The sequence below is a fragment of the Arachis ipaensis genome, chromosome B08, assembly GCF_000816755.2.
Source record: "Arachis ipaensis cultivar K30076 chromosome B08, Araip1.1, whole genome shotgun sequence".
Classification (NCBI taxonomy): Eukaryota; Viridiplantae; Streptophyta; class Magnoliopsida; order Fabales; family Fabaceae; genus Arachis; species Arachis ipaensis.
Window position 1 is genome coordinate 129,104,367 of NC_029792.2, and position 8,446 is coordinate 129,112,812.

At 40.2% G+C, this 8,446-nt stretch overlaps 1 long non-coding RNA gene across 1 annotated transcript in view; it reads right to left on the reverse strand.

The window, feature by feature from the left end:
• LOC107612380 overlaps nt 1-273 on the reverse strand; it is a 1,039-nt gene extending 766 nt beyond the window's left edge. Inside the window, exon 1 of the long non-coding RNA XR_002353150.1 lies at nt 184-273. This is a non-coding gene — a long non-coding RNA (uncharacterized LOC107612380). The remainder of the gene's footprint in view (nt 1-183) is intronic.

Consider the following 8,446-nt stretch of genomic DNA (forward strand, 5'->3'; position numbering starts at 1 on the left):
CCGCGGGTAGGGCAGGGCGGGTTTTATGCGGGTTTTATGTCAGGCGGGGCGGGGTCGGGTAGAGCAAAAACCCGCCCCTACCCGCCTCGTTGCCACCCCTAGTTAGGGCTAGGGATCATGAAATCGGAACAAAATTACAATGGAAGGGTTAGGGTTAGGGACGAGAAGGAGGCGGAGGCCTACCTGAACTAACAGCGACCAGAAGAGATGATGACAAACCTCCGGCGAGGAGAGAAGAAGTAGCGCGAGAGCGGCGGCGGAGGGAGCTTGTAAGACATTTCAACGCTGATCCTGCCAAAAATCTGAACAAGGTGGCAAGTCGCCGTTCAGCTGTTGGACTTCTTTTAAGCAAGTCGAACTCCTCATTTCTGAGATTGTTCTACACTTGTCGGGGTTAGCCTCAATCCTCCTTTGTGTAAGTATAAATCCTAAGAATTTTCTGGCTTCTACTGTAAAGGTGCATTCGGTGGGATTTAGTTGCATCCCATGCCTCCTTATGGTGTCAAAGACTTGCGAGAGGTCGGACAGGAGATTGACCTCATCTTTGATCTTTACCAACATGTCGTCCACGTATACCTCCAATAGGTTCTCAAGGTGAGGTGCAAACATCTTGTTCATTAACCTTTGATATATGACGCCTACATTTTTTAATCCAAAAGGCATGACCACATAGCAGTAGTTCGCTCTGGGCATGATGAACGACGTTTTCTCCTGGTCTGGCTTGTTCATCGGGATTTGATTGTATCCCGAGTAGGCATCCATGAATGATAGGTACTGGTATCCTGAAGAAGAATCCACCAAAGCATCAATGTTGGCCAGGGGATATGGGTCCTTTGGACAAGCTTTGTTTAGGTTGGTGTAGTCGACACACATCCTTCATTTCCCATTCTGCTTCTTTACCCGTATCATATTTGCCAACCATGTCGGATATTTTACCTCCCTAATGAATCCGGATTCAAGTAGGGCTTGAACTTGTTCTTCGACCACTTGAGCTCGCGCTGGTTCGAGCTTACGACGCCGTTGCTGGACAGGTCGGGATCTGGGATAGACCGCCAGCTTATGCGTCATGAGCTCGAGGTCTATTCCAAGCATATCAGAGGCCTTCCAAGCAAAAAGGTCGGAGTTTTCTTGTAGGAGTTTCACGAGCTTCTTCTTCAGATCCGTTCTCATATTGACTCCTACATTGGTATTTTTTCTGACTTCTTCCCCGATTTAGACTTCTTCTGTCTTTCTTTCAGGTTGTGGCCGTATCTCTTCTTTTCTTCGGACTCCTTCGAGCTCAATGGCATTGACTTCTTTACCTTTACCTCGTAAGTTCAAGCTTTCATTGTAACATTTTTTGGCTAGTTTCTGATCTCCTTTGATGGTAGCAATTCCTTCCTGCGTGGAGAATTTCATGCAGAGGTGAGGAATAGAAACAACAGCCCCTAGCCGATTCAGTGTTCTCCTACCAATTAGGACATTGTAGGCTGAAGCTACATCTACAACAATATAATCAATACTTAGGTTTTTTTATTTCAATCCTTTTCTAAAAGTAGTATGTAGGAAAATGAACCCTAGTGGCTTAATTGGGGTATCTCCCAATCCGAAAAGAGTATCTGGGTAAGACTTTAGCTTCTTTTCTTCCAGCCCTAATTTATCAAATGCAGGCTTAAATAGTATGTCGAGCTTCTTTGGTCCACCAAAATTCTATGTAGATTTGTATTGGCGAGTATCATGGTGATTACCACGGGGTCATCGTACCCTGTGCAATTCTCTGCGCGTCTTCTTTTGTATAGGAGATGGTAAGGAGGTCAGGAGTCTCTTCTCTAATGTGGTAGACCTCTTTCAAGTGTCTCTTCTGAGACGACTTGGTCACTCCTCCCCCAGCAAAGCCTCCTGCTATCATGTGGACGTGTCACTCTGGGGTTTGTGGGGGTTGACTTCTTCGGCCGACTTTTTCATCGTCTCTCTTCCTTTTATAGTGATTGTCCGACCTTTCCATGAGGTATCTATCCAACCGACCTTCCCCGGCCAATTTTTCTATCACATTTTTTAGGTCGTAACAATCATTTGTAGAGTGCCCATACAGCTTATGGTACTCATGTTACTCGTTGCGGCTTTCCCCCTTCTTATTTTTTATTGGTCGCGGTGGGAGAAGTTTCTCTGTGTGACAGATTTTCCTGTAGACATCCATGAGGGAAACTCGTAGCGGGGTGTAATTATGATACCTCCTAGGTTTCTTCAGGTTGTATTCTTTCTTTTTCTTGGGCTCTTTTTTCTTTTTCCTGAGCTTGGAGAGGGTTTCTTAATCGCTAGTTCGGTTTTCGCAGTTTGGCGTTCTCTTCCATGTTGATGTACTTTTCAGCTCGTTTTTGTACATCACCCAAAGAAGTCGGATGTCTTTTTAAAATATACTGGGAGAATGGGCCTTCTCAGATGCCGTTGACTAATCCCATTTTTATTTCCTCAGTGGGTAAGTTCTGGATCTCCAAGCATGCTTTATTGAACCTTTCCATGTAGTCTCTAGGGAATTCTCCAACCTCTTGTTTGACTCCCAGTAGGTTAGGCGCATGCTTGACCTTGTCCTTCTGAATTGCAAGTCGCGTGAGGAATTTGGTGCAAGTTCGTCAAAACTAGTAACTGACCTAGGGGGCAGGCTATCAAACCATTTCATGGCCGACTTTGTCAAAGTCGTCGGGAAGGCTTTGCCCCGAGTGGCATCGGAGGTGTCGGTTAAATACATCTGACTTTTGAAATTGCTGAGTTGGTGTCTCGGGTTGGTCATTCTGTCATACAAATGCATGTCAGAGCTTTTGAAGTTTCTAGGAATTTTAGCCCACATGATATCTTTAGTGAAAGGATCTTCTCCTCCCAACTAGGTATCCTCCCGAGTTGCACGTGAATTCTTTCCTTGAATGTTGGATTCCAGCTTTGAGAGCTTGTCCTTTAGCTCTCTTCGTCGCTTGATTTCTCTCTTCATATTTCTCTCTGCCTCCCACTGTCGTTTCAATTCTTGCTCTAGTTATTCAAGTCAGCCATGATGTCCGTGTAGTAGCCCCATGAAGTTAGTGGAGTAGGGTTGTTCTTCTCCTTCCAGGTGGCGGACTTTGGAAGGGATCCTTCTATGATGATGTTCACCTGAGGTATCTTCTCCACGTGGCTCCTCTGTTGCTGAGGGAGGTACCACGAGAGCTTGATCATTATTGATGGTGTCTTGGTATTCGGGATCCGACTCCGACGCGGTACGTCCGTCTTCGAACTGATCGTCCGCCATTGGGTGTCGACTTCCAGGTCCCCGACAATAGCGCCAATGTTCAGAAGGTTACCTAAAACTTGGTTGCCTTTTGGGCTTGTAAGTGAGGCTCAAATTCTCAATGGAGTGGATTCCGACTTAGTCCACGTCTGGTGGCCATCGCCCGAGTTGTGAGTGGGGATATGGGTGGTGGTACCTGCAAAACACTACGATACTTAAGTCAGCAAGGTTCTTAGTAGGTTTAAGTGTATTGAACTTAACTATACCTGAGAATGTCAGTGTATTTATAATGAATGAGCTAATAACCACCGTTGGTGTAGTTCCACTTTTAGTGGTGGATAACCGTCCCTTTATCTTAGGATTTTTTATATCTCTCTTCTAGAAGTGGGTGAGAGATATTAGGAGTTAGTTACAACTCCTTTTAGGGGGGAGTTATCAACTTGTAGCATTCTTGTCTGACCTCTCAGGAGGTCGGTTATACGGTAAATATCTCTTGGGCCTTTGTATGTTTTTGGGCCTGGTGATGAATGGATTTTTGATGGTATAGAATTTCACAAATGAATTCTCGTTGCAAGTATAGTTTCTAAACCAATCACTAATCCTTTCATACAAAAAGTTGTTTGTCACTAGTACAAACCCCTAAAATTTATAAACCGAAGTATTGGACCTCGGGTCGTTCTCCCTAGGAATTACAATAAAGCATTTCACAACACTTATGCATTGATTTTATTGGACCTTGCCTTGGGGCATTTTGTCCCCTTTTTATTATTTTTTTCTTCTTTTTTTTTATTTTCTTTCTTTTCCATATTATTTTTCTTTTCTTTTTCTTTTGTTTTTCTCATTTTTTTTTCTTTCTATATACAAGAGCATCAATGCATAAGGTTTTACATTTGATTAATACATGAACCGTCCTCGGTGCACTCAAAGATGAGCAAGGGGGTGCGGCGACTCTCCGGATTGCTATGTGTTCTTTCTTCCACTTCCATGGTTGCTTGTGGTGCATTCGTTATGAAAAACAAAAATATAACCATAAGATGAGAAGATATAAAAGCAAGGAAGCATACATTGTTGGAATGAGGTAAATCACTAGAATGAGGTGAGTGAATTAGTGTGACATTAAGAAATATTAGGTGTGTGAATTCTAAATTGCGCGGTTTAGAATACACATTAGCATAAAAGCTATGTCACAAAAGAAACATGCACTTCACTTATCCTAGTGGGCTTGAGATGCTTTAAGTAAGCTTGTAAGGTAAGACAAGCATTAGAGAGGCATGAAAGTATTCAAGTCAAACATATGGACGGATATAATCATGAAATACGATGCATTAAGGTAAATGCTCAACATCATCCATCAAGAGGTAGCCTAATCGAGGAAAAAGATTCAAATCACATGATGGCTAGCTACAACATGCAATTCAAAAGAGTTATAAGCTCGAAGACAATTCTCATCACTTGGTATTTTTCAAAAGGTAAGCATGAAGAACTCAAAACCAAGTAACAAAATATAACCTCAATCATAGAATCCAACAAAGATTATCTAAAAACATTCATGCTAAAATAGCATTTAGGCAATAAGGGATATAGCAATGTATAGTAAACAAAGTCAATACTCCAACACGTATAATGAAAAGAGAGAAAATAAAATGAAAGCTAAACGAAAACTAACTAATTAACTAACCAACTAACTAATTAACTAACTAAAATAAATGGTTATTCATGGTGTTTGGAAGTGTTGGATGAGGGGTAGGAGAAGGGAAGAAGAAAGGACAAGGAAAGAATTGGAAAGAGGAGAAGAAAAGAAAAGTGGATGGGAGAAAGAAATCCGCGCGTACGCACACATGGTGCGCGCGCGTCGTTGGCTTATTTCGAGAGTGGCGCGTACGCGTCATGTGCGCGTGTGCGCAAGTGGGGTTTGTGCCAGAGGCACAACGTTGGCGCGGCGCAGGCACAACTCTCTGGAAAATGTATGGAGGTTGGAACTTCTCAATCCACGCGTACGCACGCATGGCGCGCGCGTGGATGTTTGAAAATGCTGGAAGTGCGCGTACGCGCCATGTACGCGTACGCGTGGATGGTGCTCTGTTTTTCAAAAAAAAATTTCTATGTTTTTGCACCAATCCAAGCATTCCAAACCTCCAAACAGCTACCAAAACACCATAAAACCTTATTTAACATACTTAAACTACCAATTAAACTCTACCAACTAATCTAAACATGAAATTAAACTAATTTTACCAATATTTACAAAAGAAAAAATGAAAAGATTTTACCATGGTGGGGTGTCTCCCACCTAGCACTTTTGTTTATTGTCCTTAAGTTGGACTTATGGGGAGCTCCTCATCAAGGTGGCTTGTGCTTGTGTTCATCTTGGAACTTCCACCAATGCTTGGTTCTCCATTGCACCCCAAGATTCTTCATGGATTGAGCCAAGTCTTGATGGAGTTCTTCACAAGCTTGGGGCTCCCAAAGTTGATCCTCTTCTTGTAATCCGGGATCCCACACTTTATTTTCACACCCGTCTTGAAGTTGATCATCATTATTAATCCATCCGGGTAGTGAACAAGATGAATTCTCTATGAAATGCCCAACAATCCTCCTAGACCCATCTATTTGAGCACTATTCCCACCTTTGTAGTGATCTTCATCACCAAGGGAACTCATTTCTTGCTCTATCCCATCCAAATCTTCATATGGAATATGTCTTGGAAGGTGTGCACTTTCCTTCCTAGCATCAATTTCAATCATCTTGGAGGGGTTTTCTTCAATTCTAGATTCCCATGGAGGCTCCGCATCTCCTAAGTCTTCAACCAATTCTTCCCTTTCTTCAATAATCATAGCTTCCTCCAATTGTTCCAATACAAAGCAACTTCCCTCATTCTCCACCAATCTCTCTTTTATGTTATGCTCTTCATTTGATTCCCCACATGTAGCCATGGGAGTTCCTTGAGAGGGTGGCTCTTGGGATGCTAACCGGTTTACCACCTCATCCAAGGCGGCCGTGAATTGCTGCACATCCCTTTTCATTTCCTCTTGTCCTTGAACAAGAACATCAAGGATGTCATCCATTGGAGGTTGGGGTGGATGGAAGGGTTCATCAATTTGGGGGAAGGGTTCATAGTAGGAAGGTGGTTCTTCTTGGTAGAGTTGTGGTGGTTCAATAATTTCCCCTCTTTCCACTTGTTGCACAACACACTCCATGGTTGCTTGAAATTGATCCAATGCTTCCTTGAGACAATTCCTTGACTCTTGTTCCTCTTGGATAATATGATTAGGATCATGTGGCTCTTGGTTCAATGGATATGAGTATTCTTCCATGGGGGGTTGTGGTGGAAAGTAGTATTCATCTTGTGGTTGAAAATTTTCATATATTGGAGGTGGTTCATCTTGGTAATAATGTGAAGGAGGTGGCTCTTGAAAATATTGATGTTGGAATGGTGGTGGCTCTATATGTGGTTCATATTGCTCATATGGTTGTTGGTAGGATGGATATGGATTAGGGTCATATGAAGGTGGTTGGTAAGAAGGGGCTTGTGAGTATGGTTGGAAGTTATGTTGAGGGTATGGATCATAGGCATATGGTGGTGGTTCTTGAAAGTCACAAGGTGATTCACCATAATCATTGGATTGATATGCATCATAGAATGGCTCTTCTTCATAGTGCATTGGTGGGGGTTGTTGCCATGAGGATTGATCATAAGCATATGGCTCCTCCCACCTTTGGTTATCCCATCCTTGATACACATCTTCATTATAGTCCTCATTTCTATGCTTTCTTTCTTCATTCCCTTGATCCAATCTTTGCCTCCTAAACCTTAAATCACTTAACAAACATATCAAGGCATCTAATAGAATCAAGGTGAATTAAATTTAGCTATTTTGAGTCCTAAAAAGCATGTTTTCACATTCAAGCACAATTAAAGGAGAATATACAAAACCATGCTATTTCTTGAATAAATATGGGTAAAAGGTGATAAAATCCCCAAAAATCAATACAAAACAAACCGTCAAATTGGGGTTTGTCACCTGGCTGATGCTTTTGGGCCAGGTATGAACAAAAGCCTTTTGTCGTTTTTGGCGAAACCATGCACCGCACAGAGTAAGACTCTGAAACTCTCTTTTGATCAGAGCCAAATTCTCTCAAATTCCCAAACCCAACATCATAACATAAAGCAACTACCTTTCTCAGCTCAAATTTCTCATTTGCTTCATTTTCCGGTCGCTGTTTCAGCTTTTAAGTTTTTTGGCGCCACTTTCAGGTACCTCGTTGTTATGATCATCAATGTGCCTTTTCTCTTTTATGATTTTAATTTTGGTTTTTGTGTGTTCTTTTAATTTGTTCTGATACCATCTGATATTAAAAAAAAATAAATATTAAATTATGGATTGTGATTCTATGTTTGGTTTTGTACTATTTTTTTCAAGTTTTTATTTTTTATTGTAACAGGAACCGCATTGGGGTTTGCGAAAATTGCAGAAGCTAATACATAATCTAATACGGTATAAGGACTCAATCGAAAAGAAAAAAGTATATGGACCTAATTGAAAATTCAATAAAATTATAGGAACTGACAGAGTAATTAAACCATTTAATTATGCAATATCACATCAGTAAAAATAATTAACTTTCACATTGACTGTGTGAATGATCATCTAAAAAAATGAATGTGATTATACGATTATATAAAATACTTTACACTATCAGTGCATCAAAATTAAACTCTTTATAAAAAGTCTATAATAATCTAATTTGATTGGCCATGTTGATTGTCTAAATTTATATTGTGTAATGTTGTTATTTATCAACCATGTGTGGTCTAATCGAATTTAGTAGACATTAGTAGATTACATTAATTTATTATGACGATAATAATGTTATAATTAGTAAAGAAATGAGTAAAATATTGTGTCTTTTTAAATAAATTTTTTATTCACATAGTTAGACTTTTTGAAAGAGTGATATTTGATTAAACATAACAAATGCATTTTATTCTTATTGTGCCTTATGCTAAATTGTTGTAGGGTACATTGATTTAGCAATATGTTGCATTCAACTCATTAAATCATGATAGGATGTAAAAATTTATTAATTTAAACTCAAAACCCTACTAAATCGTGATAATAAAATTTACGTATAAATGATAAAATATTTTATCCTGTTATGAATTACATAAAAAAAAACAAATAAATAAATAAAATTAATTTAGAATAATC